Source organism: Chamaea fasciata, unplaced genomic scaffold, assembly GCF_029207755.1.
Source record: "Chamaea fasciata isolate MVZ Bird 193981 ecotype frontalis unplaced genomic scaffold, bChaFas1.0.hap1 SCAF_65, whole genome shotgun sequence".
Lineage (NCBI taxonomy): Eukaryota > Metazoa > Chordata > Aves > Passeriformes > Sylviidae > Chamaea > Chamaea fasciata.
Genome location: NW_027094150.1, coordinates 49,260 through 67,712, shown reverse-complemented (window position 1 = coordinate 67,712; position 18,453 = coordinate 49,260).

Sequence of the window (18,453 nt, the reverse complement as noted above, 5' to 3'; positions counted from 1 at the left end):
AAACTCGGGGATTTCTATTGCAAACTCCAAGATTTCTATGACAAACTCGAGGATTTTTATGACAAACTCCAGGATCTCTATGACAAACTCGAGAATTTCTATGACAAACTCGAGAATTTTTTGTAAGAAACTCGAAGATTTCTGTGACAAACCCCAAGGTTTCAGTGCCACTTGAGGGAGCTCAAAGATAATTGACCTCGCAGAGCCACCTGGAGTTTCCTAATTCCAGGGAAACAATTTCTATCCACAGATAAAACGCATAACTTTGGAAAGCTAAAGCTAAACCGAGCCTGGGGTTGTCTTTTTCTTGTTCTGTGTAACACCAGGCTCTTTATCCTAGGAAGAAATCTCAGCCACGTATCCGGAATATTTACCAGGAGAAAAGGACGGTTTTCCATTTGCTAATTCCCAAGATTTGCCTTTCTCCCCTGTCACCTTCAGCTTGGCTGTGACCTTGCTGTGCCCGTGATGTTCCTGTGAGTTCAGGCACATGCCTTGCAGGGGAGTGTTTATGTGCCAAATAAATACAGTGGATCGCTCTTAAACTCAGCTTTAGGATGTTTGTTACAGATGGAGTTGCTGCCTCTCTGTAAATCAGAGCACTTAAAGTGCCATATGATCCCACAAAGGCTGTGTTTAGCAGCAGTAAATGCAGGAAAAGCTGTGTACAGGACTTTCGAGGGGCCATAAAATCCTGCCCTCCTTGCAGTGCAGGTGCAGGCAGCACTGAGGGCAGTAAAAACTCCCAGGAGACAAGGATGAGTCTCGGGGTTCAGCTCCTCAGAGTTATTGCTGTCTTTGGGAAGGTGCTTCAAAACTGCAGCCAAGCAGGAGCTGTATTTCACGTGATCAAATTGACTCCACCATCAGTACCCCATTATCCAGTTTCTGGAGGAAAAATCTCACGTTTTCCCCTCAGAGGATGAAGGATCTGTCCCACACAGGCATGCAAACAGTTCTGAATCACTTCGTGTGCTGAGGAATGGGTTATTACAAACCTCTCTGTGTCACTCGAATGTTATTGGGCGTTTATGCACCATCCCAAGACAAGTCTGATGTCTTCAGAGTGCTGGGAAGAGGCTGAGGGAGCTTTTCTGCCCCACAAATCTCAGTGAGAGCAAAGATCCTGGCCTGAGGAAGCTCCTGTGCCAAAGCAAACAGCTCCTGCCTCTGCTGAGTCACACCAGCAGGGTGGGTTTATGGCTGTCCCACACTGTTAAATGCTGTTCTGCATCCTCCCCAAAATTCACAGCTTTTCCCAAGGGCAGCTGGTGCCAGGCTCCTTCTCCAGCAGCCAGCTCAGGGAATGGAGTGAAAAACACCCCCTGGGAGAGTGCAGGAGCACCAATAATGATGTGCAGCTTCTCAGCTGAGCCAGGATTTCCAGGAGGAATTTTTTTTTTTTTCTTTTTTTTTTTTTGATGCTCCAGGTCAGGTTGGACAGGGCTTGGAGCAGCCTGGTCCAGTGGAAGGTGTGGTGAATGGTTTGAAGGTCCCTTCCCACCCAAACCAGTCTGGGGTTCCTTGATCCTGGGAATTCAGAGCTTTGGGCTCTGGGGACCAGAATTGAATTTCTAGGTAACACCTGAACTTGGCTCCATGCACAAACTTTCCTGTTGTGCCTGTTTTCCTCAGCATACACAAACTCCTGGAGGATCTTCCAGGTTATTTGGTGGAAATCCTGAACAACTGCAGCTGCCTGAGAGCCACTGAAGCAAAGCATTTCCTGGGTAGTTCACCTTTGAAAAGATGCATTCTGAAAAGATTTAAACTCCTTCAAACTCTGCAGTTTCTTCCAGCGGGATGGACACGAAGGATTGCGTCGCTAAGGGCTGGAATTGCAGGAGGAAGCTTTGATCCTGAATCAGATGCTGGAGGTTGGTGTCACCCAGGCTGGGAGTGAAGGAAGTTCCCAGCCTGGGCAAGGGCTCTGCTTCCCTTCTCTGGCTGAGGGCCGAGGAGAGCTGGTTGTCACCAGGGCTCCTCATCCTCTGGGAGCACAGAATGGATGGGACAGGGAACTGCTCCCCACGTGGCAGGGCTGACACAGAAACCATCCTGTTCCCAAATCCAGGGCTGTGGAACAGCCCAGCAGCTCCTCACTGCAGGCTCCTGCTGTCCCCTCTGAGCTCTGTGTTCTCTCCCTCAGTTCTTTATCCCAAGGGCAGAGCTCCTGGCAGGCTCCTGCTTCTCCCGCGCCCAGGGCTGAGCGTTTTCTGCACATCCAGAAGTTCCTCCTCAGGCATTTCCTCTGCCCTCCAGTGCCTGAACTTTGCTGGAGACTTTCCAAGACCTGGCTGAGGTGGGCTGGGTTTCTTTCCTTCTCTCTGCTGCAGCCTGGAGAATTTCCCAAGCAGACAACTTGATTCAGTGCTCCCCTTGTTTCCTCAACTTGAATTCCTTTGCTGATACACCTGATCCCTCACTTTTAGATTAATTCCTCCCCTCTGTGGAATTCCTTCTCAGCAGCTCTGCCAGGCCTTGGATCTGAGGAAATTCAATTAAATTCTACCCCTGTAGCTGACATGGTTGTGTTAAATATTCTCATTGGGTTGAGATGGTTTAAAATAAAACCCAAAAAGAAAAGTCACAATTATTCCAATAATCCTGAGTCATCTCCACGTATCCTGGTTTATCTCAGAGCATGAGGCTTTGCTTCATAACCCAAGAAAGTGATACCATGGGGGAAAAAAATGACAAAAAGCTCTAATTTGGATGAGAAAAGGGTGGGAAAGGGGGAGCACAATCATTTCCTTATAGGCAAAGAATTGGAAACAAGCTGGAAGAGGGGAGGAAAAAACCATTTCACAAACTGATAATTCAAATTAGAGGACAAGAAATTCTGCCTAGGTATACATTAAAGTAAGGAGCTGGAGAGGGAGGTGAAATGCAATTTTCTTCTTTATTTCCTTCAAAGAGTGAATGAGAAATTATTTTGCACAGCAGAAAAAAATCACTAGTGATCTAATTCTGAAAATATATTGTTTCCTTTAGAAGCATCTTGCTCAACACTCGATTTCAGAGTTTCACCCACAGATTACAATTCTTTGCATTTTGATGTCCCTGAGCTCCCCACCTTGTGGTTTTCAAGTGCAAACAATTTTCTCAGTGTTATTCACGGCCTGAGAGAAGGAAACGAGTGTGTTCGCCTTGCTGTTCCCCACAAATGCCAAGTGTATAAAACACAAATCCTACAGGTGAGTATCTGAGATATTCCCCTGGCCTTTCCTGGCACCACAACCAGCTCATCCCCACTCAGGAAATGTGAAGGGAATTATTCCCAGCCCAGAGTTTCAAGGAAAGATTCATCCCAGCTTCCTTGGCTTGCAAAATTTGGTCATTTCTTAGGGGACCTCCAGGACTCACCTTCTTCCCCCGAGGCAGGAAAAATGGTGCTGTGCTTTCACCTGAGTCACAGCTGGGCCTGGGCTCCACATGCTCCTTGAGAAGGAGGAAAAAGAACAGGATTCATTGACAAGAACCTGGTTTGAGCAGAAGGAAATGAGTAAAGCAAGTTCTCGGATTGTTTTAGTGGAAATTGTGAGAAGCTTTCCCTCACAACTTGGTTTCTTTCTATTTTTAGTTCTTCCATTTGGGCAAATCCTGAATTCCACCCACCCCTGACCACCAGCACGAGGAATGGACATCCCAGCCTGCAGTGGAGTGTTTGCTGCCTTGTTTGAGCTGCCTGGCAAACTGGGAACTCACACTTCTTATGTTTCAGCCCAGAAAGAAAAGCTTTGGGGCAGGCCTTGGCTCCAGGATGTCCAGCTGAATTCCCTGGATCCAACTGAACATGGAGCCTGCTGGGGAACAGACTCCTCATTCCTTTGGGAATTCACCCCTGGGACTCTGCCCAAGCCCTGCGAAGCACTGGGCTCTTTTCCTTGGCTTCTCTGAGTTTACATCCCCAGCAAAAGTGGAGAAACAACCGATGAGGGCTTTTGTCACTCCTTCAAATCTGATTCTTGCGGGGAATTGGAGCCAGCAGATGCACCGGAGATAAGGGGTGGGATGAGGCCCAGCTGAGCCCTGCTCTGGGGGTGCTGGGGAGGAGGGGATGGCACCACCACAAAATTCACAGCACAGCTCTGACAGTCAGGGACCCCAAATCTGTGTCTTCAGGAGCCCAAACACGCTGCGAATCGGTCATAATTCATCAGCTCTGTATAAATTCTTTTGTCTAGAATTCACACGTTCAAGCTTTCTCTTCCTTTTAAGGCTGCCTGTTCCTTCCCTGCTGAGCATTCCTGCCTCCAGCCCGAGCTGTCCCAACATCATTTCAGCTCCTACTCCACACATTCCCAGCACTTTTTCCAGCACTTTCTGCCCACCAAGCAGAAATGGAGCTTTTTAGAAGCTTCTTACAGTGACACCTGAAAGAGCAGTGCTGCCGTTAGCACGTTCCCAGCCTTTCTTCCCTGGGAATATTTCTTTCCCAGAGCCAGCCTCACACCCTGTGTGCCCCGTAGGAAAAGTGCTTTCCCTACAAAGCTGAAGGGATTTTCAGGGAGTCCCACCCAGCAGAAAATGCCTGAGAGGGGCTGTGGATGGTGTCCAGCAGCTCCTCGTGGCCCAGCAACCTTCCCCAAACACCGAGCGCTTCCAGGAAATGGGAAAGAAACACACATCCCATGGGCCTGGGAAGAGGGCCTGGCTGAATCTCTGCTCCTCACACACATCTTCAGGGGAAGGAGGAAAAATAAACGGGCTCCAAACAGGATAAATGGCTCCCTGCGGGGCTTGGCTGGGGGTTTATCCTACAGCCACAGCATCCCAGTCCCAATGGATGCAGGGCCTGGCTCAATCCCAGTTTGGGGCTGGAAGAAAAGCACCAACAATCAGTTTGCTGAGGCAGAAGCCTGTGGTGGAGCTGTGAGAAAACCTTTGTGCTGTTGCAATGTTTTCCTCGTTGCTTTTGTGCGCTCTGCAAACAGATTTGGCAAGCAGGCATTGTTACCCTGGGATCCTCCTCCAGGATTTATTGGGGGTGTTTAATACCTGCCACAACCACCCTGCATTTCCCTGAGCTGGCACTAAATGCTGGCCCTGAAGTGACAATTTATGGTTGGGTCTGTTGTCTCAGGATAAACCACAAAGCCAATAGTGGTTGTAAAAGTGCCACTCCCAAAGCATCCCACTCCCAAAGAGTCCCCTTCCCAAACTGTCCCAAAATGTCCCATTCCCAGTGTCTCATTCCCAAAGTGTCCCATTCCCACAGTATCCCAAAGAGTCCCATTCCCAGTCTCCTACTCCCAGTGTCCCATTCCCAAAGTGTCCCACTCCCAAAGTGTCCCACTCCCAGTGTCCCACTCCCAGTGTCCCACTCCCAGTGTCCCCTTCCCAGTGTCCCACTCCCAGGGCCTGGGGAAGCTCCTGCTGGTCGTTCCCATCACCTCCCAGCTGAGGGACAAGGAAGAAAACCCAGGGATAAAATGTCTGCAACTCCTGTTCTGATAACAGCTGGGAAGGTGCTTTAGCCCCCAGGCACTGCTGCCTCCAATCCAGGTTTTCTTTGGGTTGGAATCATGGAATTTGGGATGGAAGGACCTTCAAGCCCCACCCTGCCACGGGCAGGGACACCTCCCACTGTCCCAGGGGCTCCAACCTGGCCTTGGACACTCCCAGGGATCCAGGGGCAGCCACAGCTGCTCTGGGAATTCCAGCCCAGCCCTCCCCACCCTCCCAGGGAGGAATTCCTTCCCAAGATCCCATCTAAATCTCTCCTCCTGTAGTTTAAAGCCATTCCCCCTTGTCCTGGCACTCCAGGTCCTTGTCCAAGGTGCCTCTGCAGCTCTTTCAGGCTCCCTTGTGGTCTTGGGAGGCCCCAATGAAATCTCCCCAGGCCTTTCTCTTCTCCAGGCTGGACAGCCCCAACCCCCGGTCTGAGCAAAGTCTCCTGCCGCCAGCTGCAGAAAAACGCAAAAATATCCAACAACTTCTCCAATTCTGCATTTTTAGTTAATGAAACAGATTGATGAGGGAAAACCCAAATTGCTTTATCAGCAAGGCTGAGCTGAACCAGCCCCTCCTAAACTCCTGCCCCTTCCTTGCTTTGGAAACACAGCAAATGGAAAGATGGAAACAGATGGAAACACAGCAAAAACAAAAGAAGGAAGGATTAATTTGGTTTGATTTTTGGTATTGACCTTCTACCCCCTCACATTTCTTTTAGCACACATCCCATTTCTGTTGCCTTCTCCAGCTCACTGAAACCTTCTGTGACTGCAGTGATGGCCCCTCCTGAGCCAGGCTTCTCTTGCCCTGGGGCAGAATTGTTTTTTGTTCCCTTCATCATGAGCAATGAGATCATTGCTGCCAAAAAAACCTGGGTGAATTCAGCCCAGGTGCTGTGACTCTTCCCCTGGCACTGCCAGGCATTTCCTCTCCCAGCCACATGAAATATTAACATCCCTCCCCTCCCTTTTCAGAGTCTTGTGAAGAAATGGCAATTTATCCCTAAATCCAATTTACTCTGCTGCCCCTCAAACCCTGCAACCACCACAACAATCATGGAAAGCTGATCATTAGACTTCAGAAGGCTGGGAAAAGGAATTGATTACAAAGAAATCTCTGACCTTTGGAGCTGTTCAGATCAGTGTAACTCCCCCAGCAGCACCTTCTGAATGCACCAGGAAGGTGGATCTCGGATGTCTCCTTGTGCCACTGGAATACAGGAGTTTTCCAGGTTGATAACAATTCCCTCAGGGAAGAGGCTCGTGGATCCCGAGGCTGGAGCAGAGCCAGAGGATTTGCCAGGGGAAGGAAAAGGGTTTGGTGGTGAGGGGAGCGTTTCCCATGATTGTGCTGTAAATACCCTCAGCACTCACTCCCCTCCCATTGTTCTCCTCTGGAATCAAGGGCAGGCAGGATCAGGGGAAGAAAGGAAAGTAAAATGTCAATACAGGTTGGAGCTTTCTGCAGGGAAACTCTGCAATGGCTAACACACACAGAAAGGGGAAAGTTCTCCCTTAAATACTCAAAGTAAAAATCCTTCCAGAGGAAAAGGTGGGTGATATCAGGGATTCAGGCACAACATCACTTCAATCATGGGTTACACTATATATATATAGATGTATTTATTTATAATTTATGTAGATGTGGCACTGTGGTGTTGGTAAACACGTCACCAATCTAAAGAGATCTATGCTTAATAAATAATTATAGCAGCAGGCTCTTAACTGGCAGCAAACTATTTCATCTGGGATAATTTCATTCATTTCATCCATAAAAATAGTTCAGCACATTCTAGAACATGGAAGAATAAAATTCCACAATTCTGAAGGGATTTTTGTTTTGGAAAAAAACCCAAATTACCTAACCCATCCTGGACATGGTTTTATATCCTAAGCCAAACCCAAATATTATAACCCAAATCCCTCCCTGGGAGGGTGATGAGGGCTGGGATGGAATTCCCAGAGAAGCTGTGGCTGCCCCTGGCTTCCTGGAAGTGTCCCAGGCCAGGCGGGAGAAGCCTGGGACAGTGGGAGGTGTCCCTGTCCATGGCAGGGCTTGGGAATGAGAGATTTAAGGTCCCTTCCAACCCATCCAGCGTGGAATTCCATGGTTCTGTGAACATTTGAAGGTACCGAATCCTCATTTGCCTCCACCCACCATGCCACTGACACCACATAGAGCAAATAGACTGCCCTCATCACACAGCGCGCCCATATTAAAACACAAATCACCCATAAATTTTAAAAATAATTACAAACTGACCAGAAAAGAAAAAAAACAACAACTTTAGTCTCACAGACAAAGAAAAGCAAGAACAAGTGACACAAGCAAAAAAAGCTCCTTCGTACAACCAACTGCCGGCAAAAAAACCACGCTACGCCCTTTTCACTGACGGTTCCTGTCGCATCGTAAAAATGAACCATAAGTAGAAAGCAGCCGTATAAAACCCCACACGACAAGTTGCAAAAGCCACTGAAAGGAAAAAAAAAAAATCAAGTCAGCTTGCTAAACTCAAAGCTGTCCAATTAACCCTTGACATTGCTAAAAACAAAGAGCAGCCAAAGCTCTACCTCTACACTAATTCGGAAGTAGCAGCCAATGCTCCGTAGAGTTGGCTAAAAAAGTAGAAAAAGGCCAACTTGCAACATAAAAAAAAAAAAAAATCTAGGCTGCTGATGAATAAAAAAACATTGCCCCTCGCATAAAAAACTACCTGTAAAAATCCGCCACGTAATTCCCACATGTTCCCAAGAATCAAGCTAATAAAAAACAGCAAAATAATAAGCAAGTCAATCAAGCTGCCAAAATAAAAGTATCAAAATTTCAATTAGCAAGACAGAAAAAAGTTGTTCCTAGCTCAATAAGCCCATAATGCCTCGAATCATCCAAGCAGAAATGCCACCTCTAAGTGAGCCCAAAACCAAGAAGTAAATTTAACCATAGACAGTATTTCTCAAGTTATCCATAACTATAAAACATGTGCTGCAATCAAGCAAGCCAAGCAAGTAAAGCCCTTATGGTATAGTAAGCAGTAGTCCAAATATAAATATAAAAAAACCTAACAAATTAACTACATCAGCCTTCTCCAAACCCGCCAGGGCAAGCGCTATGTACTAACGATAGGAAAAGCCATCACTAAATAGTTAAAAACCTACCCTGTGCCTCATGCTACTGTCCAAAACACCATTCTGAGCCTAAAAAACAAGTCCTGTGAAAACACAGCACCCCTGAAAAAATCAAATCAAACAATAAAACCCATTTCAAAAATTGTCTTATAAGCACCTAAGCTAAAAAACACAGCATTAAGTAAGTATGCCATATTCCTTATCATGCACCAGCGGTCGAAAAAATTAAACAGTGCAATAACCTGCTTAAAGCTACCTTAAAAGCACTAAGTAAAAAAAACTTTCAAAACCTAAAGTATTAATTTAGCAAAAGCCACATAGCTAGTAAACACTCAAAGTTCCACCAACCGAGCAAATCCTGCCCAATCTAAGCCCGTGCAAACAACAACAAAAAATAAAGTTCCAATAGTACACATGAAAAGTATACTGAAAAAACCTGTTTAAATTAATCCTGCCTCCAGCAAAAAAAATCTCATCCGTGAAATTGTCTTCGCTCAGAAACCAAGTTGTGCCTGGTAAATAATGCAAAAAAATAAAAAAACCCCCCCAATGCATACCTCAAAAAAACCTTGTCTTAAAGTAAACTATCCATGACAATGTGACTGTATCCATATTTGCATGTATATATATATATAAATATATATATATATATATTACAGTTTAAACTCAATATAATATGTTAGTAGGAAAAAAAATTCAAAGTAGATAATGTTGAGAGTTAGGTTTGTTCCTTCTTTCTCTAAAGAATTTTTTCCCCATAAGTTACCAAAGCAACCAAATGTTAAATACTTCAAAATACTTAGCTGAAACAAAAACAGAAACAAAATAACAAAAAACCCCCACACAAGTAAAAAACAAAGCTTAAAGCAGCTAGAAGCTGTCCTTCTTTTTTTTTTTTTCCCCGAGGTTCAAAAAAAAGAGAAAAAAAACCGGCTAAACTGTTGCTAACTGGAAAAGTTTCACTGTAGCCAAAAAAAATCCAGTCCTCAAAAATCTACTCTGGCCAGTTCAGCCGGAATCCGGAGCCTTCTCTGCCACCCGCAGGAGTTAAGCCAGCCCTGCCCCGCCTTTGGCTTCTTCAGCGCTGCTCCTCTTGCTGCAGAGTGACCCTGCAGCCCCGCGCTGCCGGGACACCCTGCCATCCCAGCTACCAGCCCGAAACTTTCCACTCTTTCAGCTTGCTGCTCTAAAAATCCACTGAGAACACCAAAACCAAACTGCCCTAAGTTTTGTAAAACAAAGCCCTCAAAGTTCTTAATACTGTTTTTCTTTTGTTATTAATACTGTAGTTATTTGAAGGGTTTTTTTGTTTACTTTGTAATACATACTAATAAAAAACTGCTATTCCTATTTCCCAAATCTTTGCCTAAAAACCTCTAATTGTAAATTTATAATTTAGCAAAAAAAAAGTTTACGCTCTCCATTCCAAAAAAACCTCCAACTTTTACCTAGCAAATACCTGTCTTCCCAAACCAAAACAAGTTGCCATGCTCATCCATAAGGATAAAGTGGCTAATCCAGCCTTTGCCAACTCAGCTGAGTGGAAGGGGGAAGAGGAGGAGAGGATCAGCAGTGACCCAAAAAGAGAAATTAAAGAGCAATTGGTCATTTTGGATCGAGCAGCCTTTTGGAGATCTTAGCTGCCCAAGGGTTTGCCTGCACTGAGCTGGCTTTGAAGTGAAAGCCTGACTTTGGCTGAAGACAATTATCAGCTGAGAGAAGGGAGGCCGTGCCAGCTTCTGTGGCAGGCCCCGTGCCCTTCCCGCTGCGGCTGCGTCGGCAGCCCTGGGGGCTCCTTCTGCCGCCCTGAGCCCGCAGAGCAGGGCAGCGGTTGCCGATGGCTCGAGCCATCAAATCATTCAAGGTCCTGTTGGGCTCTCTTAGACACTTGGGCCGAGGGATTCCTTCCGACCTGGGCCACTTTGGGTGGAGCGGGGGCAGGGCCGGGGCAGGTGGCAGGGTGTGCATGGGCCCTTTGTGACACGGTGCAGCAGCGTGGTCACCGTGGCAGGGAATAGCACAGGGTGTCCGAGGAGCCTTTGTGACACGCGGTGACATAGGTGCTGGCAACAACGCAGCCACGCCACAGTGCTTGGAGCACGCCACGGGACAGGACGCGCCAGAGAGGTGCTGTGAGGAGTTCCCACACAGCCCGCTCGTTTGTGCCCGACCCGGAGCCTTTCCGAAGCGCTGCTCCTGCAGCTGACCTTGCGGCCAGACTGCGGGACTTGGTGACTCGGAGCTTTCCCGAGGCATCTCCCAACCCTGCGGTCGGTGCCCTCGCGGCCAGACCACAGGATCTGGTGACCTGAAGCACCACAAGGAGTCTCCTGTCGTTGTGGCAGGAGCCCTCAAGACCAGTGTGCAGGACTTGCTGTCCTGCAGCATTCCTGAGGCTTCTTTGTCGCAGGTGCCTTCAAGGCACAACTGCACGACTTGTTGCCTCAGGGTTTTCCCTGGTTTCCTCAGAGGCATCTGTCTGAAGGTGCCCTCGAGGCCAGACGCTGACATGGCGGGCAGATTTCGCGACCTCTTCACAGTTTGCTGGGGGAGAAGAAATACAAGCCCTGGAGATGCTCCAGCACAACACCCTCAAGAGCTGGAGCAGTTCCAGCCACAGCAGGATGGTGAGTGGCAGAGCCGGGCCACAAGGCCGATGGCTGCGGACAGCTTGGCCCCATCCCATCCCATCCCCATTCCGCCCACTGACAGGATGGAAGAGGGGCCGAGGCTGCCCCTGCAGCAGCTGTGCTCCATCCCCTGGGGCATCCCGGGGCTGTCCCTGCCTGGGGAGAGCAGGGCTGGCTTCTCTGGCCTCTCCTGCAACCCCTCAGCTCTGGCTGCGCTCGCTCTTTGCCAGATGCAACCATGGAGCAGACACAGGAGAAGAAGCCCACCCGTGGCCGCTTCCGCAGATCACTGAAGGTACGTGCAGCCATCCCCGCCTGGGCTGGGCCTGCTGTCACTGCTCGGCCGAGCTCCGTGCTTGGAGCACTCCATGGAACGCGTCTCTCTTCCCTGTCCTTTGCTCTCCTGCAGATGTTCCGGAGGCTCGTGCCCATTCGCCATAGGATGACCAGAAGCCGTGCAACAGCTGAGCCTGACCACAGGCTGACTGAGCTCCAGGCAGAGCCCAATGTCAGCCCAGATTTGGCTCAGCGCTTGGATGCTGCAATCAATGACGCAGCAAATACGGACATGGCAGTGACTGAGTGCGTGGCCTTCAGAAACACCGACACAAAGGAGACCCTGAGTCTTGGAGGCCAGGAGAGTGTGGCGGGAGGGGAAGCACTTCTTGGGGAAAGCTGCTCCCTTGGACAGCGCTCCAGGTCTTCCCCATGTCTCCTCCAGGTGCCAGCCATGGTGAAGGACCTTCACCAGAGACTGGCGGCCTGTGTCACTTTGGATGCCAGGATGCGCTTCGACTTTCTGAGGCTGGCCGAAGAGCAACCTGCTGACGTTGTGCTGACCCTCCTGCGCTGTGCCCCAACGTGTGACAGGTATGGGGCCCACTTGCCTTGAGAGCTCAGGGCTCAGCAGCCTTTAGGGCCCATTGCCCTGCAGAGCCTGTCCAATGGGCTCTGCCAGACAGGCGGAGCGGTCCAGGACCCTTGGGCCCCTCTGTTCCACCAGCCTGCTGCCATGCTCCCTCCCTGCCCCTCAGGGCACCAGGGCTCTGTCACCTGGGCCTCCACAGCTGCACAGGGCATGCTACTGTGACTGAGACGGCCCTGACACAGAGCTCCAATCCCACAGAGCTGCTGCAAGCATGTGGAGAGCCATAGGCTCGTCGGCTGTGACAGCGGAGAAGGTGCTGCCAGCACTCATCCGCGTGATGGAGGATTGGCCTCTGCATACAACGACCACCTCCGATGGCGACGACGAGGACGTTTTTGCCCTGGCGGTGAGCTTCTGGAACCGGCCTCTGCTTGCTCCCCGGTCGCCTCTCCATCAGCTCTCCGTCCTCTCCCTGCCCCAGGCACTGGCTTAGGGCAGGCTCAGGGGGCTCCAGGCCCGTCGCTCCCCCCGCGTCTCCCCTCGGGCCCTGCCACACGGACATCTTAGCACTGAGCTCTGTCTCGGGCTGCTTCTTTTGCAGGCAACTCTGGGGCTGTGGCTGACTGTCCAGGTGCCCAAATGCCACAGGGCAGTGCTCCTTCATTCAGCCCGTCTGTTTGTTGCTCTCCTCTTCCACATTGTCATCACCACACAAGAGATGCCAGTGGAAGTTGCTAACTTCTGGAGAGCGTGCCAGGAGGAACACGGCCTTCCCAGCAACCCCAACAGGTGCCAGTCCTCCTGTCTTTTCAATGTCCTTGTGGCCGGCGCCAGCGCTCGCCGTGTGACCTGGGTTTTGCTCTGCACACAGGTTTGCAGTGCAGGCCATGAAGGCTCTGTTCAGCCAAATGTGGTGGAACACAGAGATGATGGCTATGGAGCGCAAGCGTGGCTGGGACACGCTGCTCTGTGCTGACACCCAGCACTATGCCGTGGGTCTGCTGGCCAGGTGAGAACCCCTTCTCTCCCACATTTGTCCCCTGTGCCCCACACAGTCGCTGTGCTCATGGCCTCGAGGGCCTCGTCACCGAGGGCCGGCCAAGCCGACTGGAAAAGGCTGGCAGAGGAGGGTGCCCAGAAGGGGCCGCCTCCCAAAGCGCCCACATCCCCCTCCAGAGATACTGGGGAAAGACCGGACCTGTGAGTTAGACCTCCTGGGAGAAGACTGTCCCCCCCACCTCAGGCTCTTGCTGCCTTTTTCCCCCTGACAGGGAGATGCGCCGTCACTTGGGCCACACCTGTTCCCGCATTGGCTTCTACCTACTCCAGCCACTAAGCAGGGAGGAGCCACGCTGGGATCTGCCCTCCCTGGCATTCCTGGTGGAGGTGAGCCAGCGCTGCCTCGCTCAGCTGCCTCTCAGCCCTCTGCCCTCTCGTAGCTGCAGCTGCCTGGGCCGGTGCCCGAGCCCTGTGCTGCTGCTGCTGCTGATGCTGCCTGGGCCCGGCCCTGTGCGCTTCTGGGCTCCTGCTGTTCGGGTCACCTGTCACTGCCCTGTGCCTTTCAGGTCATCAAGTTCCTGGACCTGAGGGAATGCGCAGGCCGTGTCCTGGAGGAGATGTCAAGGCACCTGCGGGGCACGTGCAGGCAGAGACGTCACCTGGCGCTCAAAGGCCTTGTGCTGCTCAGCGAGGAGCCCTCGATGGTGAGAAGGGGGCAGCAGCTGAAGCTGCGCTGGGGAAAGCAGCCCCTTGGGCTGGCTGGGCTTCAGGAGCTGAGGCAGCTGCTCCCAGCTCTCCTGCCTCCTGCTCCAGCTGCTCGAGTGCTTCGGGACAGGCCTTTGGCCTCTGGGCCCAGCAGCGGCAGGGTGGGCTAGCAGAGCCAGGGCGGTGTTGGCGCTGCAGCTCTTGGTGGCTTCCCAGCACAGCCTTGTGTTCCATACAGGCCGGAGGTGTACGCAGCCTGCTTCCAAGCCTCCTGGAGCGGCTTGGTGATGCCGACGGAGAGGTGGTCGCCATGTCCCTCTCTGCGCTCACCAATGTGTGCCAGCGGAAAGACACCGTGATCGGCAGGACCACTGCCCTGAAGCTAGCCGACCTCCTCCTGTCGCTCTTTGGAAACGTAAGGCTCTGCGTGCCACGGGCATTAGCTGCTGCCCAGAAACTTTGTGCCCTGGGGATTTTTAGGCTTTTGCCCGGCTGGGCTGGAGAAATTGGTGCTGAGGCCTCTTCTCCTTCCTTTCCTTCAGGACAACAGCCAGGTGCAGCTGCTCTCCATTCAGCTTTTCCAAAAGGTGATGGGCTTGGTAGCGGATGAGGGCAAAGAGCCACTGAACACAGTTGTGAGCCAGAGCCTGCTCCCACTCTACTTGCACTGCCACGAGGTGAACGAGCGCGTGGCCAAGGTGAGGCGTTGTGTGATGCCGGTGCATCCCTGACAGGGGGCTCGGCTGCCTCCTGCCCGGGCACCTCTCCCGGCTCGCAGCCTCCTGCTGGCCCTGGCGCAGGGACGCAGGGCCCGTGCCCTGGGCTGGGCTGCGCTGCCAGCTCCCGTCTCTGCTGCTCTCCAGGCCTCTCGGGAAACGCTGCATTGTGCGGCCGGCTTCCTGAAGAGGAGCGACCTTGAGCACGTGCTGAAGACGGAGAAGCTGTTCAAGTTCGCCGAGTGCGTGGTAAGGACGGCCTCTGGAGAAGCCCCCTGACGGCGGGGCTCGGTGTGCGGGGCTGGCAGCCGTGGCCCCTGCCCAGCGCCGCACGCAGGGGCTCCGGCCTGCGCCCCACACGCCGCTCCCTTCCGTGGGGCCGCGCGGGCTCTTCTCCAGGCTCCTGTGCCCCGAGTCGGGCGCCGACGGAGCGCCGGCCCAGCGGGGCCGCGGGGCGGGGCGGCACCGCGGCTCCCCGGGCAGCGCCCGGCCCTCCGCCCCCTCCGGAGCCCGGCGCCCGCTGGCCGGGCCTCGGGGCTGTGCGGGCAGCGCAGGCCGGGGCTGGGCGCCGGGAGCGCCCGGCCGAGGGGCTGAGCCCGCGCCAAACCTTCCCTCCCTCCTGCCGTTCTCTCCAGCTGGCAGACGACAGGAGCCGAGCGGCCGAACACCTGCGCCTGGCCCTGCCCTACCTGGAGCACCCACAGGAGCCCCTGCGAGAGGCGGCCATCAAGCTCATCGGTGAGCCACGAGCCCGGGCTCCCTCCCAGCCCCAGCCCCAGCCCCAGCCCCCGTCCCGGCAGCGGCATCCGCGCCCGGCGCCGTGGAGCCGCGCCTGCCCTCGGGGCTGCTGCCGCCCTCTGCGGCCGTGCCCTGGGGCGGCAGGATGCGGCAAGGGCCCGGGCCGAGCCCTGCCGGGGCAGGAGGCAGTGTGGCCACAGGGCTGGCAGCGCCGCTGGCAGGGCGCCGTGCCGCTGGGGCCCTGACAGGCTCTGTGTTCCCAGGGATCGCCGGGGTGCGCCTGAGGAGGCAGAAGGAAGAGCTCCAGGCCCTCAGCGAGGGTGAGTGAGGGCAGCGGGCTCTCAGCGGGGTTGCCGGGGGGAGCCGCAATGCTCGCGCAGGGGGCTGCAATCCCTGTCCTGGCTGCGGAGGGCCTGGCTCCCTGTGCGGACAAGGGCTGGCGTGCGCAGAACACGGAGAGATTTCGGGGACGCGGGCGGGGCGATTCGTGTTCAGCACCTTGCGGCGAATCCCGTTGGCCCCCCTCTCCTCTCTTGTGGTGGCCACGGCAGGAGCTGGCTCGGATGGCCCTTGGCAGGAGGGTCTCCTTGGACTCCCGCACATCCGGGCTCTGACCGGGGCTCTGTGCCTGTCTCTTCCAGCTCTTCAGGCCCTGAGAGACGACAACAGCCCCTCCCAGATAAGCCTCTTTGTCCAGCTGATGTTCGAGGAGCGAATTGCAGAACTGCAGTCATCTGCTAGCTCAGAAGAACCGGTGGCCTTAGAAGACCTTCAGGGGCCACAGAAGATGAGACCGCCTGGAGACGGAGAAGCCGGAGCTCCAGGCACAGCTGATGATTGACACAGCTGATGCCTGTGGGAAGCTCCCGTGCCTTCAACCCACTCCATGCCTTGCTACACCATCCGTCCCTTTTCCCTCCACCCTTCCTCCCTTTTGACAGCTCCATGTCTTCAGCCCTCAGACCATGCCCCTCCCCTTTTTTCCCTCCCAGCTCATCCCTTTGCTTTGCCTTCCATTAATAAACATTCAAAGAGAAGCTGATTGAAGGCACTGAGGTGCTTTTCCCAAAGACTGGACTCGGTTCCATGGGATCACAAACTGGTTTGGGCTGGAAGGACCTTCAAAATCACCTTCCACCATGCCAGGGTGCTCCAAACCCCAATGTCCAGCCCGGCCTTGGACACTGCCAGGGATGGACACCCTAGGATGGACACCTCGTGCCAGGACCAAGGCTGGTGCACATCAGGCACCCAAACAAGCCCCAGCAGCTGCAGCCTCGGTGGTTTTAATCCCAACCATCCAACATTCCCGAGCCAGCAGCGTGGCAGTGCTGACCTCTAGTGAGAGGTCCCTGGAAAAGGGAGGATTTCTTGGGATAAAGTTCCCTTCCCAAAGCCTCCGAAGGCAACACCAGAACCCTCAACAACCAAAAAGCATGGGTGACAGTGTCCAACGAAAGGTTTTCTTTAAAAAACATCCCAAATTCACAAGGAAAGCGTCCAATCAAAGCCTCAGGGCTGGTCCCGAGGAGCCCAGAACGGACCAGGACAGCTCAGGGGGACAGGGAGCTCCGAAACTGCTCCTTTGGGTCCCCTCATTGTCCTCCAGAATCCAGAACTTTCACCCAAAATGTCCCTCGGGAAGATGAGAATTTTCCAGGCACGTCAAAGAAATCTCCACTGCACAAAAATCTCTTTTAAAACCAAGCTTTAAGACTGGGAGTTCTGCTTAGATTGAAACGATGAAATTCAGGATATTCTACATCAAATGCAGCATTTTTGATTCTAACGGACTCCTCTCCCTGCAGCCAAACAAACGTCAAAGGCTCCTGAGCTTTTTGTGGCACACCAGGATTCCCTGGAGCCATCCCAGGAACATTTCCTGGAGTATCCCAGGAATATTCCCCATTCCTGGGGCTCCACAAACCTCCTGCCCCTTTACAGCAAGCTCAGCTCGGGTCAGAGATAATTGATCCAATTACCTCCAGGAGGAATGAAAGCAAAGCAAAGCGCACTCTGCAGGAGCCCTGGTGTCTTGGTTTAGGAAGACAGGTATCTGCTAGGTAAAATTACAATCAGAGGCTCTTTGGCAAAGATTTGGGAAATAGGAATAGCAGTTCTTCACTAGTATGTAATACAAAGCAAACAAACACAAAAATAAAAAAACTCCCCCCCCACCAAACAACTGCAGCATTAATGACAAACGACAACAGTACCAAGAACCTTGAGGGCTTTGTTTCACAAAACCCAGGGCAGTTTGGTTTCGGTGTCCCTGCAGGATCCTCAGAGCACCAAGCTGGAACAGTGGAAAAGTCCCGGGCTGGTCGCTGGGATGGCAGGGTGTCCCGGCAGGCAGGGGCAGGATGTCCCGGCAGCGCAGGGGGTGCAGGGTCACTCTGCAGCAAGAGGAGCAGCGCCGAAGAAGCCGAAGGCGAGGCAAAAAGCGGCCCAGCTTCCGCGAGTGGCAGAGAAAAACTCAGGATTCAGGTCGAACCGGTGATAGTAGATTTCCCAGGACTGGATCCCTTTGGCCACAGTGAAACTCCTCCAGCCAGCAACAGCCGTTCTCCGCTCGGCGTGCTTTGCGGCGGCTGAGCTCCTCGAGGAGCGGCAGACACGCGTCTCCCCGAACGCCGGAAGAAGAAAAGCACGCAGCTGCCTCAAGCTTTGTCTTTTACTTGCGTTATCTCCCCCTTCCACTTTTTGTCCACCTCTTTGTTTCGGTTAAGTACTCTCAAGTATCCAACACTTGATCTCCTTGGTAACTTGTGGGGAAAAAATTCTTTAGAGAAAAAAAGAACAAACCTAACCCCCAACACCCTTGCAATCAGCAGATGTCCCAGCTCAAGGAAAATGGCTTGCAAGCCCAAAACATTCACTTTCCCTGCCTCATTTCTTATGGTCTTACCAAGGAAACAGCAAGACTTGGATTGCGCTTACTCTTTGCAATGAAGAAGTTGTTAATGCTGCGTTTTCATGCTCCCATCGTCGTTGTACTCCAAATGTCTGTTCTGTGGAATGGGCAGGATTAGGCTGTTTAAGACAAAGCCACTCCACATTTACAGTGCCTGTAAGGTCCACAGTAAGAGCCCTAAATGGAAGTATCGTTTTCAAGATGCCTTCTATTTTACAAGCAGCCAAACAGAAAATGAAGCCCTGGGTTGAATTGTAGTCTTCCTGAAGGAAGTGTCAAAGCCTAACAAGGGAGCTTGACC